The sequence below is a fragment of the Oryctolagus cuniculus genome, chromosome 5 (assembly GCF_964237555.1).
Source record: "Oryctolagus cuniculus chromosome 5, mOryCun1.1, whole genome shotgun sequence".
NCBI classification, from domain to species: domain Eukaryota; kingdom Metazoa; phylum Chordata; class Mammalia; order Lagomorpha; family Leporidae; genus Oryctolagus; species Oryctolagus cuniculus.
In genome coordinates this window covers 135629462-135647929 of record NC_091436.1, presented here as the reverse complement: position 1 = coordinate 135647929, position 18468 = coordinate 135629462, and the positions used below count along the sequence as shown (strand labels likewise).

The 18468-nt window shown below is 50.7% G+C and overlaps 1 long non-coding RNA gene across 2 annotated transcripts; it reads left to right on the top strand.

Moving 5' to 3' along the window:
- Positions 1-13933: 13933 nt before the first annotated feature.
- LOC138849677 (uncharacterized) lies at positions 13934-17191 on the top strand. 2 transcript variants are annotated; one of them, XR_011388723.1, is made up of 2 exons: positions 13934-14667; positions 16779-17191. It is a non-coding gene; the product is annotated as an uncharacterized lncRNA (long non-coding RNA). The 2 variants fall into 2 exon arrangements; XR_011388722.1 differs by having other exon boundaries at positions 13934-14979.
- The last annotated feature ends 1277 nt before the right edge of the window (positions 17192-18468 follow it).

Below are 18468 nucleotides of genomic sequence, written 5' to 3'. Positions count from 1 at the left end.
CCACAGTGCCAGCCACAAATCAACCTGTTTTTAAAATTAGCTCACTGAAGAGAGGGAGTGGTAGAGCCAGCCCCACAGGGTCCCTGATCACAAGGCTCATGAGGTCATCTCCCATGTAGATAGCATCCTGACATGCAGCTCTTGTCCTGAGGGTTCTTCCGGGAACCCCAGGCCCTGAGTGAAGCAACCACCACCAGACTGACCATTATCAAAATTCCCAAAAGGACAGGACATCACCGACCCATGGAAGGGGGCCGGGAGCACTGTGGCCCACCCAGGACCTGCTAACCACACACCTCTCACCCCGCTGTCAATCTAGAGAAAACTTCCCCTAATGCCTGGGGGAGCCTGAGGGCTCAGCCGTCACTGCGCGGCTCCTTGCTCTGTGCTTCGCAATGAACCTACTTTCTCCCACCCCGATGTCAGCAGTCGGCTGGCCCCAAGTCAGATAAGCAGACCTGTTATGGGGGTTCTAGAATAATCCCACTAAGTAGGCATTGTTGATGAACTCATTGGCGACTGATGATCTGCTCAGCCTCAGCTCCTGTCTGCTCCCCCAGAGGGAGAACTACGGGGCTGGAAGGTCCAAACCTCCAGTCACTGTGAGAGGCCAGAGCCACGCCATGACAGGCTTCCGACAAGACAAAGGAACTGACTAGGCCCAGGATGCGCCTGGTATGAGAAGATGAAACCTGACACCGGGCAGTCCTTGGTCCGGTAGGACCAGGTGGGGGCAACCAATAAGGTGGGCCGTCCTTGGTCCTGCAGGGCCAGGGGAAGGAAGGAATGCGGACCTAATACTTGTTTGCCTGGGAACTATAAAAACCCCCGGGAACAAAGAGAAGAGGGTCTTGGTCTCCCAGCACTGCGTTGCACGGGAGGCCGGGACCCCAGCATGCTGGATCTACAAATAAAGTCCCTTTGTTCTTTGCATTGCGGTGAGTCTCGCTGGTTCTTTTTATCTGGCAATCCGGAACACAACATCACTAGGTTGAGTGCCAGGCACCAAGGATTCAAATCAATGCTCTGGGGGCCGGTACTGTGCTACAATAGGTTAAAGCCCTGGACTGAAGCACTGGCATCCCATATGGGCGCTGGTTCTAGCCCTGGCTGCTCCTCTTCTGATCCAGCTCTCTGCTATGGTCTGGGATAGCAGTAGAAGATGACCCAAGTTCTTGGGCCCCTGCACTGGCGTGGGAGACCCGGAAGAAGCTCCTGGCTCCTGGCTTCGGATCAGCGCAGCTCTGGCCGTTGCAGCCATCTGGGGAGTGAACCAGTGGATGGAAGACCTCTCTCTCTCTCTCTCTCTCTCTCTGTAACTCTTTCAAATAAATAAAATAAAAATTTAAATTAATTAATTAATAAATCAAATCAATGCTCTGATAGGAAATGGCAGCATCACAAGTGGTGGCTTAACCTGCTGTAGCACAACATTGGCCCCAGTGTATTTATTTTTACCATCTGGAACAGAGAGAGAGAGAGCGAGAGATCAGTCCTCCATCCACTGGTTCACTTTCCGAATGGCCTCAACAGGTGATGAGGCCAAGAACTTGGGCCACCACCTGCCGCCTTAGCAGGGAGCTGGATCAGAAGCCAAGGAAGCAAGAATTGACCCAGCACTCCCATACGGGGTGCAGGCCGTCCTGAGCAACAGCTCCCCCCCCCCCAAGATTTTACTTCTTTATTTGAAAGGAAGAGTTACAGGGAGAGAGAAAGAGACGGCGAGATCCTCCATCTGCTAGTTCACCCTCCCAAATGGCCACAACAGTCAGGCCTGAGCAAGGAGCTAGAACTCCCTGCCGGGGAATGTCCGCTACACTGGTGCCGGCGGTATTTCAGGTCGCAGCTTAACCCGATGCACCATAGCGCCAGCCCCAGGCAGCACCTTAACTGCGCCTAGGTAAATGCCTCCCCCCCCCCTTCCTGGCTAGTTTCAATTGGCATAATAAGCGCGCCGGCACACCGGGTTCTAGTCCTGGTTGGGGCGCCGGATTCTGTCCTGGTTGCCCCTCTTCCAGGCCAGCTCTCTGCTGTGGCCAGGGAGTGCAGTGGAGGATGGCCCAAGTGCTTGGGCCCTGCACCCCATGGGAGACCAGGATAAGTACCTGGCTCCTGCCATTGGATCAGCGCAGTGCGCCGGCCGCGGCGGCCATTGGAGGGTGAACCAACGGCAAAGGAAGACCTTTCTCTCTGTCTCTATCTCTCTCACTGTCCACTCTGCCTGTCAAAAAAAAAAAAAAAAAAAAAAAGAATTCCCTCAGCTTTAAGCCCTGCACACACACACACACACACAGTAAACCTATCAGTTATGCTAGCTAGCTATCAAGTTATTTTGGTGTCGTCTCCAGCCCCTGCCTCCTTTTTATTTTTTTAAAGATTTATTTATTTATTTGAAAGTCAAAGTTACACAGAGAGAGAAGGAGAGACAGAGGGAGAGGGAGAGGGAGAGGGAGAGGGAGAGGGAGAGGGAGAGGGAGAGGGAGAGGGAGAGAGAGAGGTCTTCCATCCGCTGGTTCACTCCCCAGTTGGCTGCACCTGCTGGAGCTGCACTGCTCCAAAGCCAGGAGCCTAGAGCTTCCGCTGGATCTCCCACACAGGTGCAGGGGCCCAAGGACTCGGGCCATCTTCCACTGCTTTCCCAGGCCATAGCAGAGAGCTGGTCTGGAAGCTGAGCAGCCGGGGCATGAATTGGTGCCCATATGGGATGCTGGCACTGCAGGTGGTGGCTTTACTCGCTACGCCACAGCGCTGGCCCCTCCAGTCCCTGCCTCTAAGGAAAGCAGTTTTGAGATGACTGACGTCCTGCCTGTTCCTTCCTTCTGCTATCCTCAGCCCGTTTCTGTCTATAAACCATCCACTGTCCACTGTCCATTGGGACACACACTGTTTTATGGGATGAAGTGTTGCCTGGTTCTTGGATAAATAATAGAGTCAATTAAGGTCTTTGAATTATTACAACTTTGTCCTTGACACTAGTAGAAGGAAATCCAGGTGGCAAATTGTTTTTGTATGATTATTTCCTTTTTCATGGAACACATTCTCTTCTGATCTTAGGTAAACCTGGACATAGCTTCCATCAATACAGAATGTCCACCATTTAAGGTGTCTGAATGGGGCCCAGTGCTGTGGTGCAGCAGGTTAAGCACCTGTGCTGCTATCAGCCTGTATGAGGGCTGGTTTGTGCCCCAGCTGCTCCACTTCCAATCCAGCTCCCTGCTAATGTGCCTAGGAAGGCAGCAGAAGATGGCCCAAGTGCTTGGGCCTCCATACCCATGTGGGGCTCCTGGTTCTTGGCTTCTGCCTGGCCCAGCCCCAGCTGTTGCATCTATTTGGAAAGTGAGCCAGCAGAGTCTCTCTCTCTCTCTCTCTCTTTCTCTCTCTTTGTCTCTCCCTCTCTCTAACTCTGCCTCTCAAATAAATAAATAAATCTGAAACAAAAAATGTTTAATGAGTCACACATATTAACTTTTCCAAAGATATTAGGCTTTTAAAAATTATTTCTTATAATATCTTACCTTATGTCCCATATTATCAATCATTCCTTATATGATAAAACATCATTTTTAATTACTGTGCTTTTTCAAAGATATCTAAACCCTATAAATAATCTGGAATAGGTCAGATCCCAGACATACTGAATAAGCAATGTTCTACTATATTTTTAGAAATGCTTTCAAAGATTTGTCATATAAAGAATTTTTAAATTTTTTTTTTAACACCCACAGTGGTCAAGATTGAAAAGGCTTGAAGCTAGGAGCCTGGAGTTCAATCCAGGCCTCCCATGTGGGTGACAGGGATCTAAGTACTGAGGGGTCACTGCTGCCTCCCAGGGTGTGCATCAGCAGGAAGCTGGCTTGGAAGTGGAGCCAGACTTGAACCCGGGCACTCCAGCATGGCCTGTAGGCATCCCAAGTTGCAACTTAACCACAGCACCAAATGCTTGCACCAGAAGAATTTCTTAACCAGGCTGTAAAAGCACAGATCACAGGGAAAAAAATCATTTGACCTTTATTATATCAACATTAGTGATTTCTGCTCAATCAAGAGATCGTGGACAGGTTAACAGGTGCCAAAACAAGAGGAAAAGCACAGTATTTAAAACTTATAAAGCAAAAAGCTCTATATTGTAGGAGTGCATTTATATATGAACTGTTCAGAATAAGCAAATCGGCCGGCGCCACGGCTCACTAGGCTAATCCTCTGCCTTGCGGCGCCGGCACACCGGGTTCTAGTCCCGGTCGGGGCGCCGGATTCTGTCCCGGTTGCCCCTCTTCCAGGCCAGCTCTCTGCTGTGGCCAGGGAGTGCAGTGGAGGATGGCCCAAGTGCTTGGGCCCTGCACCCCATGGGAGACCAGGAGAAGTACCTGGCTCCTGCCTTCGGATCAGCGCGGTGTGCCAGCCACAGTGCGGCGGCCATTGGAGGGTGAACCAACAGCAAAGGAAGACCTTTCTCTCTGTCTCTCTCTCTCTCTCTCACACTGTCCACTCTGCCTGTCAAAAAAAAAAAAAAAAAAAAAAAAAAACAAAAAAAAACAGAATAAGCAAATCCATGGAGACAGACATTAAGTTAGTGGTTGCAGGGCTTGGGGAAAGGAGAGGGTGGAGTAGATGTGAGCATAATTGGGGACGATGAAAATGCTCTCCAGTTAGATGCTGGGTGGCACAGGTGTTTGGCTTGGCAGCCAAAGCACAGGGCGGGAGGCTCACAGCCCACATCAGAATCCGTGGGTTCGAGTCCTGGCTGCTGTCCTGCTAATGTGCACCCTGGAAAGGGCAGGCGATGGTTCAAATAGTGGGGTCCCTGCCACACACGCGGGGATCTGGATGGACGCTCTGTTCCTGCCCTGGCAGCGGGGACATCTGGGGAGTAAATCAGTGGGTGGGAGCGCTCTCTCTCTCTCTCTCTCTCTCTCTCTCTCTCTCTCTCTGACTCCTTTGTTTCTCTTACTGGTGAACAAATAAAAATATATAAATTTTTAAAAAGATTTATTTATTTGAAAGACAGAGTTTCAGAAACAGAAGGAGAGTGAGAAAGAGAAAGAGAGGGAGACAGGGAGACAGGGAGAGAGGGAGAGAGTCTTCCTTCTGCCTGATTCACCCCCCAAACGGCCACAACACCAGGGCTGGGCCAGGCTGAAACCAGGAACCAGGAACCAGGAACTCCACCCACATCCCCCACGAAGGTGCAGAGGCCGTCCTCTTGGTACTCGGTACTTGGGCCTCCATCCTCCACTGTTTTCCCAGGCCCGTTAGCAGGGAGCTGGACTGGAGGTGGAGCAGCCGGGACTTGAACCAGCACTCATGTGCAATGCTGGCATCGCCAACGGCAGCTTCACCCGCTGTGCCACACCGGCCCTTTCCTTGTTGCTTTATGGCTGTCTCTTCCCTACTTTCTGCCTGCTGAAGTTTTCTGTGGCGTACACCCACATTCTACCCACTTGCTCCCAGATGGGAGACTCAGAGTGTCCAGAGGTCCAGCAGCTGCTGGCTGCTCAGATCCTGTGCGGAGTCTCCAGGCCCCAGAATAAGCAAATCCAGCTGTGCCCTGGCTGAGCTACCGGGCCCAGGGTCATCTGGGGAGTGAAGCAGCAGACGGAAGCTCTCTCCGTCTCTCCATCTGTCTCTGTAACTGCCTTGCAGAGTCAATTAAAAAAAGCAATCAGGATGGATCTTAAAGACACAGTACTGAATGAAAAGGAGAAAGATGATATAACTAGAATTTTTAAACTAAAAATACACACATGAATGCCATCAGCACAAATACACATGCATACACATACAAAATAAAATCATATTTTTAAACATTTATTTCATTTATTAAAAGGCAGAGTTACTGAGAGAGCGGGGCTGGGGGAGAGAGAGGTCTTCCATCCGCTGGTTCACTCCCCAATTGGCTGCAGTGGCTGGAGCTGTGCCAGGCCAAAGCCAGGAGCCAGGAGTTTCTTCCGGGTCTCCCACGTGGGTGCAGGGGCCCACGCACTTGGGCCATCCTCTGCTGCTTTCCCAGGTGCATTAGCAGGGAGCTAGATTGGAAGTGGAGCAGCCAGGACACAAGCCAGCGCCCATATGGGATGCCGGCCCTGCAGGAGGTGGCTTTACCCTCTATACCACAATGCCAATCCCTAAATCCTATCTTTTAAAATCCCATTGTTTAGGCGTGCCAGCAATACTTACCACATTAGTAAATACTGATATTAACTACTCCTTGGAAAGTAATTACTTGGGTTCCGAGCTATATCTCCTCTGTTTGGGGTTAGCATACGCAGTGATGCACAAGTGCCGGAAACTGGATGACAGAGGGATCACAGTACTGCCCCGAGGGGCGGGGCTGGGACTCTACTTTGTTTTCTTCTTTGTCTTCCTTTATTAACTGAAATTTTTACTGTTTGCATGAACTTCTTTCATAATTTCCAAATTATTAAAACAATACAAATCCCCCAAACAAAAGTTCACCTTTCTTAAGACCAATGAAAACAATTTGCAATTAAACTGAGAACACGATTTAAGCTGTCTTTTGCATGCAGCTAAGTTAAAATGTCTACACTGGCAATCGACGCCAGGAGAATTCTCACAAACGTGGTGTCGCAAGAAAGAAAAATAAAGGCAAATGAATGACTGTGTGAGGCGCTTCACCAACATCAAGGAAAATGTGTATCACGAAAACCTATGCGTGGATTCCAAATTGTTTTTACGCCAAAATAAGCTTATATTTTAATTCCATTTCCCCCAAAACTTCTTGAAGCTCCCTTGTGTGTATATGCAAGGGACAACTGTGACGCTGTTGGGGTGTAGGCCCCTTGTTGGGGTGCCGGTCCTGGCCCAGTGGGGAGGGGCACTCAGGACTCTGACAGTGCCGGGAGGTCTCTGTCACATCACTCGCCCGCAGGGCTCCGCGGAGACCTGGACAGGATTCGGGGACGTGGGCAGCTGCTGTGCAGCCGATCGTACTGGAGCAGGCCCAGATACGCATTAACAGCTTGCTAATTCCAGCCGTTCAGTGCCCTCTTGAAACATTCTATAATACAGTGATTTCCTACGTATTTTCTCATAGAGATCCTGACCAAAGCACATGTTGAACTTGCTGAATTGTCTCTTTAACTTCATTTCGTTAAAGATGTACTTGTTGGAAAGGCAGAGTAAAAGAGAGAGAGAGAGAAAGAGAGGAAGAGAGAGAGAGAGAGAGAGAGAGTCCATCCATTGGTCCACTCCCCAAATGTCCCCAGCAGCTGGGGCTGGGCCAGACCAAAGCCTGGAGCCTGGAGCTCCATGTGGGTCTCCCACATAGATGGCAGGGGCCCAGGTACTTGGGCTATCACCTACTGTTTTCCCAGGCACAATAGCAGAGATCCGCATTGGACATGGAGCAGCTAGGACCTGAACCTGCACTCATTTGGGATGCTGGTATCCCAGGGCAGTGGCTCTACCCACTGCGCCACGATACCAGCCCCAGGCTGAACTGCCTTATCTGCTTGCCAGATAGACTTCTCATGGTGAATTGGCACACCGGTTAATTATAACAGCTTGGGAATGTCCAAGAATGGGGAAGCAGTTAGGAACAAAGCTCATCACAGTGCACGTGTACAACAGAAGACGGCACAGTGATGTGAAGAACTAGGTAACGCCAGAGAAAATGCTCACCGCAGGAAACATTTAAAAATCAGGTTACAAAGCAGATGTATAAAATGATCCCAGCTGCATTTAAAAATACACACGAGCACACTCAGAGAAAAGGAAGCTGGCAGAACCCTTACTAAACATGACTTATATCTCAGAATAGAATTGGAGATGACTTGTTTTATAATTTGTCTTTATTTTTCTCTGTTATCCAAAACTTCCATAATGAACAATTACTTCTATAATCAGATAATTAAAAGTAACCGTTTTGAAGACCTTTATTCAGAGGCCAGCATTGTGGTGCATTGGATTAAACCACCACTTGCAATGCCAGCATCTTGTATCAGAGCACTGGTTTGAGTCCCAGCTGCTCCACTTCCAATCCAGCTCCCTGCTAACGCAATTGGGAAAGCACTGCAAGATGACCCTAGTTCTCAGGCCCCTGCTCCCACGTGGGAGGCCCAGATGGAGTTCCGGGCTCCTGGCTTCAGCATGGCCCACCTGCAGTCATCGCCATTCCGGGAGTGAACAAGCAGACTCCTCTGTCTCTTCTGTCTCTCTCTCCTCTCTCTGCCTTTCAAATAAATAAATAAAATCTTTTACAAAACATTCACGTGATCTCCGGCAAGTAATCAACCCTCTGTGCCAGCTTCTTTCTCTATAAAATGGGACAATCAAAGTCCTCCGCGTTAAGGCTGCTGTAGGTAAACGTGTGGACAGCGCCTGGCTGTGGTGGGGGCAGTGCTACATGCGGGGCGAGGACTGTCACCAACATTCTTGCAGATATGGTGGCTTGAACCCAGGGCCAGGCCTGTCTGGGATGACCCCCATCCCCATCCTGACAAAGCCGGCAGGCTTCCCTTCAAGGCGTGAACAATAGTTCACAAAGACAGGAACTGAGTTCACAAACTCAGATGTTTTCAGGCACCAGGCAGGAAGTAGAAATGTGAGCGACGCAGCTGGGCATCAGACAAAGGGGTGCTAAGCTCCCTGGAGAACAGCCCTTCTAGAAGTACCCCAATTCGGCTCTGAGCCACAGGGCAGCCTAGCAACGCAGACCTACCCGCAGCTGCCCTGATGTTTGTCTTAGTGACACAAAATCCACAAATTTTTTAAAAAACATGCATATTTTTAAAAATCTACTTGAAAGAAAAGAGAGGAGAGAGAGCAAGAGAGAGAGAGCAAGAGAGAGAGAGCAAGAGAGAGAGAGAGCAAGAGAGAGAGAGAGCTTCCATCTGCTGTTTCCTCTCCCAGGCTGAAGCCAGGAGCTGGGAAGCCCTTCCGGGTGTCCCACGTGGGTGGCAGTGGGATGCTGGCATTGTAGGTGGTGGCTCTACCTGCTCCGTCACAACGCTGGCCCCTGGGCAAGATATATTTAAAGCATATAGTATCCGGCGCTGCGGCTCACTAGGCTAATCCTCCGCCTGCGGCGCCAGCACCCCAGGTTCTAGTCCCGGTCGGGGTTCTGGATTCTGTCCCGGTTGCCCCTCTTCCAGTCCGGCTCTCTGCTGTGGCCTGGGAGTGCAGTGGAGGATGGCCTAAGTGCTTGGGCCCTGCACCCCCATGGGAGACCAGGAGAAGCACCTGGCTCCTGGCTTCGGATCAGCGCGGTGGGCTGGCCGCAGCACACCGGCCACAGCGGCCATTGCGGGGTGAACCAACGGACAAGGAAGACCTTTTTCTCTCTCTCTCTGTCTCTCCCACTGTCTAACTCTGTCTGTCAAAAATAAAAATAAAATAAAATAAAATGAAGCATATGGCAATGAAGAGTCTTTATCCTCATATAATATTGGAAGTCAAGTACACGACCAACCTGTGGTCAAAAGGAATTGCTGGGTTGCACAGCTGAGACGGCCTGCAGGCCAGTGAGTCAGACTGACTGCGTGAGGGAGATAACCGAGGAGGCCAGTCGGGGAGCAGGGAGTGACGCTAGAGCAAACGAGAGCTCTTCTCGAATTCCAGGAACCTGGATGGGGCAGAAGTCATCAGTTGCAGAAAGGGGCAGGCATTTGGTCTAGCAGTTAAGACGCAAGTCAGGAAGCCAATAGTAGCAGATTTCAAAGTACCTGGATCTGAATGCAGTCACAAAGAAACAGTAAGTGTTTCAGATGATGGATGTGCCAACACTCGAATCTGATTGTGACTCAATGTATACATGTATTGAGACAGCACATTGTACCCCATAAATAAGCACAATCCTTATTTGGGTCAGAAAGAAAAATAAACCCTGGGCCATTGGGTTCTAAGTGGAGCTGTCCCCAGAGAAGAGGGGCACGAGGCCACCCCCACTCAAATGAAAGCACCCCCAAAGGCCTTGAGCCAACCGCAGCCCCCCTGGAAGCTACCTACACCGGCACAGAGACCTTCAAGCCACTTCACACTAATCAGGAACCCAAGAGACCCATTTCGAGGGCTCCCAAGACACAAAAGCTTGGGATTTTCCCCTCTGGAATCCTGGGCAGAAAACAGGAGCACCTCCACAGCCGGGCAGAGACAAGGAAAAGCGTTGCATAAGGAAATGGAAAAGAGTTTAGCTACATGTTGACTTGAAGCTGCCCGGGCCCATCCCTGCCTTGACCTGTGATATCACACCAGCCCTGAGATGGGGGCCGGGGAGGTAGCCTCTGATACTGGTGCCACTGGGAATCAGCAGGGGCAGAGGCTGTCCCAGCAGTCAGCTCTGCCCCTGTCTCCTGGGGACCCCAGGACGGTCACCATGTATCAGTGACAGAAGCATGATCACAGACTGCTGGGACCAGCTGAGACTCAACTTGGGTTTGAGGTGCGCCGAGCTGACGTACTGCTGGATTCTGCAGCCAGAAAGCACGGCTCCCTTCATCCCCAGGCCGTGTTTGGTAATCACTCTATCCAGGCCCTCTTTCCTGTGCTGCGAAATGAGCTTCTCAGATTTGCCTCTTTTCCCTCTTCTTGTACTAATTAATGAAAATCCAAGTTTTGCTTTGAATACCAGGCAATTCCTAGCTGCTGGTGAGAAATCCCTGCAAGATAAGAGGAAACTTCTCGCTTCTTCTACTCTGGCAGAAAAGTAAATCCTATTCAGTGTGATAAAACTGCTTTCACCAAGGTGATTGCGATTTTCAGGAGATGTATTATTTATTTTACTTATTGGAAAGGCAGAGTTGCAGAGAGACAGAGAAAACTTCCATCTGCTGGTTCACCCCCAAAATGGCTGCAACAGCCAGGGCTGGGCCGGGCCAGACTGAAGCCAGGAGTCAGGGGCTTCATCCGGGTCTCTCACGTGGGTGCAGGGACCCATGCACTTGGGCCATCCTCCATTGCTTTCCCAGGCCACAGCAGGGAGCTGGATCGGAAGTGGAGTAGCCAGGCACCCACAAACTGGCACCCACAGGGATGCCGGCATCACAGGCAGTGGCTTAACCTGCTGCAGCACCCTGTTAAGCTGATTTTTAGAGTATTTGCAGACTCCAAAGGCCAATGATGTGGCACAGTGGGTTAAGCTATTTGTAATGGCAGCCATCAGGGGAGTAAACCAGCAGATGGAAATCGATCCCTCTCTCTCTGTCACTCTGCCTTTCAAATAAATAAATAAATAAACCAACCAATCTTTGGGGTCAGCATTGTGGCACAGCGGGTTAGGCTGCCACCTGCAATGCCAACATCCCATGTGACAGCCATGTGAGTCCTGATAGCTCCACTTCTGATCCACTTCCCTGATAATTTGCCTGGGAAAGCAGCGGAGGATGGCTCAAGAGCTTGGGCCCCTGCTACCCATGTAGGAGACCGGGGTGGCGTTCCTTGCTCCTGGTTTTGGCCTGGGCCGTCGTGGCTGGCCATCTGGGGAGTGATCTGTCCTTGTCTCCTGCTCTCTGTAACTCTTTCAAATAAATAAAATAAATCTCCTAAGAAAAAAGACTCCAAGACCTCAGAAAGTATAACTATATCCTAGGGAAAGTAACCTTTAACTTCTAAAAGTCTAATTACGTCAGGTTACTTAATGATTTGGAGATATATTTTCTGGAAGGGTTTTTTTTTTTTTTTTCATTCAAACTAAGGGAGTCAATTTTAGCAACCTCCTCACCTCCTAAGTACATGGAAGTAAAGGCGAACAAAAACAATGACTACTGGATTTAGATCTTAAACAAAATTGGACAGTGTAATGTTTAGCCCCGTAAGCAACAGAGCACCAATATCTGGCGGCTGAGGCTAGTGTTTCGCCTTGAGCAAACCCATGGAGAGAACTGACCCAGTGCCAGCCCCAGCCTCAGCGGCCAGAGGAGAGGCCTCTTGGTTCTGCAAACTCACGGGAGGCAGGAAAGCTCCTCCCCTTCCAGCGGGGAGAGACCGTCTTTTCTGTTGGGCCAGCTGCTCGATCCCCTTCCCAGGGCCCTGGATCAAGCTCCCCACAACGTCACGAAGAGGACAGAGGGGAGGAAGTAGGGTTGCTATCACCCTGACACCCATCCTCGGTCTCAGTGCCAGGACAGGGCCGCTGGCGTCAGACAGGTGCTTACTTGAACGTGGGGATTTCTGAGGATTGGGGGTTGCAGATCCAAAGCCCCATTCTCTAAGGAAAAATGAAGACACAGATACTAAATAGGGCACCTAGGACCTGTGAAAGCCACACGCTCCTCACGTAGAAATCCCAAGCTCACAGAGAACGGATGGCAGTGCAGACCCATCCTACGGCATCCTCCACAGTAAGCTCGCATCAGAGCACAGAGAGGGGAAGGACGGCCCCGGCCGAATAAAATCAACCAGGAGGCAAAAGCTACTTAAAAGGAGCCTGCCTTCCTGGCATTCGACACGGAACGCGGCCGCCTTCAGAACTGCCCGCTTTAATGAGTACGAGCTGCACGCACAGCCCGAGGCCTGCCTGCGCTCACCTGCCTGGCTGGCTCGCTCTCAGCAGGCCTGCTGCAGGCTCTTCGTGAGCCCGGACATAGGAGACCTCTCCTCTCTCCCCCCCGGCTTTATTACCCCAGGCTTGCGCACGGAAAACACGAGCGTGGGCCAGAGTCCTAAGGAACCAGGTATCCGGCCACCCACCCGCTGGTAGCCCCGGAATCTCACGGTCCCACCAGAGCCAGCTGTACTCCTCTCTGTTCCCGGCCTTGGCTCCTTCCCACGGGCCCCAACCACTCAGTCTGCTTCCTTCTGCAGAGCTACTCCAGGCAAATGTCCTGGACTCCCTCTAGCCATGACTAGCTGTGGTGCCCCAGCTCTCCTCCTTCTCCCTGTCCAGGCTAACAGGAAAGGATTTCTGCTACTCACCACCCAAACACAACAAGCAGGCGAAACCTGGTCTGTTTCATTTTCGGTGAAGATATTGAGAGAACCTCTTTTTCTACCACACCCTCCAATCAATGATGGTGTGAAAACCCCACCTCATCTTTTCTTTCTCCAACACTTGGGTGGAGGGCTCCTTTGTATTTCTTGTAAAGTTTTACCTATTTATTTATTTGAAAGGCAGAGTTACAGAGAGAGAGAGAGAGAGAGAGAGAGGTCTTTCTTCCTCTGGTTCACTCCCCAGAAGGCCACAATGGCCAGAGCTGCACCAATCCAAAACCAGGAGCCCTGAGCCTCTTCCTGGTCTCACCAGGCACTTGGGCCATCTTCCACTGCTTTCCCAGACCACAGCAGAGAGCTGGATCAGAAGAGGAGCAGCCAGGTCTTGGACTTGGGTCATTGTCTGCTGCCTTTCCAGACACACTAGCAGGGAACTGGATCTCATTAGCAGGGAGGTAGACAGGAAGTGGAGCAGCTGGGACTCCAACCCAGAGCCTGTGCGGCGGTGCAGCAGATTAAGTCACCAGGGCCGGCTGGAGTCCCGGCTGCTCCCCTTCCAATCCAGCTTCCTGCTAATGCGCCTGGAAAGGCCGCTGAAGATGGCCAAATACTGCGCCCTGCCACCCACGTGAGGCCTGGATGGAGGAGCTCCACGCTCCTGACTTCACCGTTGCAGCCATTTGGGGGAGTGGAAGATCTCTATAAACTCTGCCTTTTAAATAAATAAATCCTAAAAAGCAAGCAAACAAAAAGTCCTTAAGTGCCTGTGTCCTAAAACAGGGCTTTACCCACTGCGCCACCCTGTCGAACCCAGAACTGCCCATCTTTAAAAGGTGACAATCAGACACGAATGTGAGAGTACACACCCTGTCTCAGGACTCAGGGGGGACTGCCGGCCCTGTCAGCCAAGGATCGGGCCAAGGATCGCAGTGGGCTGGTCATAACAGGAAGGGCACAGGCAAACACCAAGCTTTTCATCTGACACAAAAATAAATACTGACACCTCCACCCTCCAAACACCACTTCCTGTAAGCAGCTCAGGAGTCTGGAAACGCTCCAGTTCCTCCAACTTCCCACTCCACGCGATGGATCAGTAAGAAGCTGCAGGGACGTCTCGCCGTCGGGGCGACTGGGGGACTGGGGCGCCGCGGAGTCCGCAGTCGGCGGCTCCGTGTCCCTGTAGAGCGCACGGGGCCGTCCAGCGCGGCCACCCTTGCACCCGAAAGCCCCCGGGAAACACGCTCCTGGAACGCAGGCCTCCCGGCCGCAGCCCGGGGGCCTCTCACTGCCTGCGCCTCGAAGGACACGCAGCGCTGGGAATCCGAAAAGCGGCGATCAGGGGGCACCAAGCTTGTCAGGGCCCCGAGGACCCCGGACGTGGGAAGAGGACAGTAGGCGGAGGACTCAGGACCCCTCCGCCCACTCCCGTCGGGGCCGGCCACACGGCCCTTGAGGAGAAAGGGGATTGGCGCGGGGTAAAGAGAGACAGCCATCAGCAACCAAGGCACTCTCCAGACACCGACCCAGCGGCAGGAGCTCGCGTGCAGCCTCAGGCCCCGCCCCCGGCCGCGGCCCCTCTAGGCTGCGCGGAGGACTGTGCGTCTCGGTGGCCTGGCTGGGTCCCGGGGCCTTCTCTCAACCGGAAACGCGCTGGGCTGGGGGCCTCGCGCCGCCGGGTCCCAGGGCCGAGGTGCGCCGGGGCGCAAGCCTGACGTCATCGGTGTTCACCTTGTACGAGAATTACCGTTCAGAGTACCCTTTTCCGAGGTACTGCCTGTTGAACATGTAAGAAAATACGGAGTATAATCAAGCCTCAAGGTGAAAGGAGCCAGTTTTTTTTTTTTGATTTGGGTTTTTTAAATTTATTTACTTAATTTATTTGAAAGGCAGTTACAGAGAGAGGGAGTGAGAGAGCTCTTCCATCCGCTGGTTCACTCCCCGGACGGCCACCGTGGCTGGGGCTGGGCCAGGCAGAAGCCAGGAGCCTGAAACTGCACCTGCGTCTCCCACGTGGGGCACTTGGGCCGTCCTCAGCTGCTTCCCCAGGGCGTTAGCAGGGATGGGAAGCGAAGCAGCCGGGACTGCTGCAGGGCTCTGGTAGGGGATGCGGCCCGGACAGATTGCCCAGTGGGTGGGACAAGCAGCGTGGCCAGGGGAACCGCAGTATGAGTGACTCCATGCGCTGCTTCCTCCGTTTGTTGGGCCGCTGGTGGAGGAGCTTGGTCCAGAACAACGGCCTCCTGACATTTTTACTCAACACAGATAGGCAGGGCCAGGTCAAAGCGGTCCCTGGAAGGAGGGCTGTGGACGCTCAGAAGGCGGGCGGCTGCTCCAGGGAACACCGGGGCGGGAGGGTGACTGCCCTCCTGCCGCGTCGGGGCGGAAGGGACTGTTTGCAGTTTCTTACGATCAAGTTAATTTTCAATTTCTTAAAGCCGCAAAATTAAAAGCAAATTTTCCTAAGCTTTTAAGTTTAACTTGCATAACCTGATGTTCTATTTAGAAACCTTGTAAATTTTGTGTAAAAATAAGAGCAATAACTTGTTCTTTGATTAATGTTCAATTAGCCCATGGGCTTGACATATTAGATTTGCTTGAACGTTACTCATAACATTTACGAAGTTAATTAAAATCTCTTAAATATTTAGACTACATTTACAAAGTTAATATACTTGATTTTTTTTCCCCCAAGTACTTCAGAGTCTTCACAGGGCATATTTACAAATCAAACAAGAGAAAATTCTTAAGCATTGTAAACTTTTCATAATGTAACAATTCAAACTGTTTACTAAAATTATTTTCATTTTATTTGAAAGGCAGAGTCAGAGAGAGAGAGCACGCACTTCCATCCACTGGTTCACCCTCCAAATGGCCACAACAGCCAGGGCTGGGCAAGGCCAAAGCCTGGAGCCCAGAACTCCGTCCAGGTCTCCCAAGTGGGTGGCAGGGACCCGAGTACTTGAGCGATCTCCAGCATCCCAGGGTCCACACTCACAGGAAGCTGACTGGCCTGCACTTGAACCAGGCACTCTGATATGGGATGGGGACTTTGTAAGTGGCACCTTGACAGCTGAGGAAGACACCTGCCCCTGAAGTTCTTAAAGATTCCAGTACTGGGGGCCAGCGCTGTGCACAGCGGGTTAAGCAACTCCCTGCGATGCCGGGATCCCATTTCACAGCGCTAGTCCTGGCTTCTGTGATTCAGACCCAGCTCCTTGCTAATGCACCTGGGAAAGCAGTGGGAGACGGGATCCTGGCTTCAGCCTGGCCAAGACCTGGCTGTTGCAGCCAGCTGGGGGAAGTGAGCCAGCAGATGGAAGATCTCTATCTATCTATCTTTAAAAAAAAAATCTGGGCAGGCCTTGTGGCCCAGCGAGTTTGCATCCATGCTATTCCAATCCAGCATCTTGCTAGTGCACTTGGGAGGCAGTGGATGATGGCCCAAGGACGTGGGTTTCTGCCACTCATGTGGAAGACCCTTGAATCCAGGGCTGCTGGTTCTGGCCTGGCCCAGCGCTGGTTGTTGCAAGCATTTAAGGAGAGAACCAGCAAATACAAGATATTTCTCTGTCTTTCCCTCTCTCCTTTGTCAGTTTGCCTTTCAAATAAATAAATCCTTAAAAAAAATCTTAGACTTTTCAGCTTCAAAGCACAAGTCTAAAGTAAATTACAGAATTCAATTTGAAATCACAAGGCTCACCTGTCAGTTTCTCTACCAAATACTCTTAAATATTATAAACACATTAAGAAACAAACAGACTATCTCAGCCTTCCAAAATCTTTTCTCTAAGATTTTCATAAAAGAAGTAACGTTATGGATTTATTTTTATGTAATCATTTCTATTTTGCTTCCCAAAATGGTAAAGTGTTTTCTGTTCATGTTTTTCTTGCCACAGTCCTACAGTCATCTTATTGATTTGCTACATCTAAAGAAAAGTCTTGGGGGCTGGCGCTCTGGCTCAGCGGGTTAAAGCCCTGGCCTGTAGCGCCAGCAACCCATGTGGGTGCTGGTTCTAGTCCCGGCTGCTCCTCTTCTGATCCAGCTCTCTGCTATGGCCTGAGAAAGCAATAGAAGATGGCCCAAGTGCTTGGGCCCCTGCACCCACATGGGAGACCTGGAAGAAGCTCCTGGCTCCTGGCTTCAGATCAGCCTAGCCCCAGCCATTGCGGCTACCTGGAGAGTGAACCAGTGGATGGAAGATCTCTCTCTCTCTCTCTCTCTCTCTCTCTCTCCCTCTACCTCTACCTCTCTCTGTAACTCTGTTTTCCAAATAAATAAATAAATCTTTAAATAAAAAAATAAAGAAAAGTCTGCTGGTTCCCCTTCAAAATTTAAACTGAGATTTAAACTAAACTAATATATTGATTAACTGCATTATTTATCTATGCAAAGTAAAGTTAATATAGTGGAGTCAAGGTTGCAATTACTGTCTTTTTTTTTTTTTTCAAAGATTTATTTATTTATTTAAAAGACAGAGTTACAGAGAAGCAGAGGCAGAGAGAGAGAGAGGTCTTCCATCTACTGGTTCACTCCCTAAATGGCCACAATGGCTGGAGCTGGGCTGATTCAAAGCTGGGAGCCAGGAGTTTCTTCCAGGTCTCCCCATGGGTGCAGGGGCCCAAGCACCCTGGCCATCTTCTGCTTTCCCAGGCCATTAGCAGGGACCTGGATCGGAAGTGGAATAGCAGGGTTCTATCCAGGATGCCAGCACTGCAGGCGGGGGCTCCACCTGCTGTGTTACAGGACCAGCCCCCAGTTACTGTCCTACACTGTCTATCATGTTTCCTTCCTTAGGTATACCTTTATTTCGCTCTCTACCTATACTTTTATATTGGACACAATAATCCCATAATAATTCTGTCTGATTTAGAGATCTGTGAAGCCAAAATGAGACATCTGTCACAAGCATAGTGTTCAATCCGTGTTTATTTTCTCCTCCCTCAGAACTCAGATTAACGCTGAGAAATTCCCAGGTCTCTTGTCTCTCCATTGTGGGGAGATGCGTGTGTGGGAGGCAGTTTGTGATAAAGGAGAAAACTGTCTTCCTCAGGCCACGTAGCTTGCATTGGCAAGGACGGTGTTAGCCGGCTTGGGGCCAACAGAAGATTAACCAAATGGGTACGCGTTTTCACTTCCTCTCCTGCTTTTCGGTGATTGCCATGGAGACGAGCTCAGTCTGGGGCCATGTTCTGGCACACTGAGTTAAGCTGCCATCTGCAAGGATATGAACTCTGGTTCAAATCCCAGATGCTCCACTTCTAATCCCGTTCCCTGCTCATGGCCTAGGGAAAGCATTGGAGGATGGCCCAAGTGCTTGGGCTCCTGCACCCATGTGGGAGAACCAGATGGAGCTCCTGACTCCTGGCTTTGGCTTGGCCCAGCCTTGGTCATTGCAACCATTTGGGGAGTGAACAGCAGATGGAAGATCTCTCTGTCTCTCTCTCTTTCTGTAACTCTGCCTTTCAAATAAATAAATAAATAAATAAATCTTAAAAAAAAAAAAAGGAGCTAATGGAAAAAACAAGTCAATTTGCCAGCAGAATTGGGAGGAAACATGGAGAAATTTCTAGACTGGAAATAGTTTG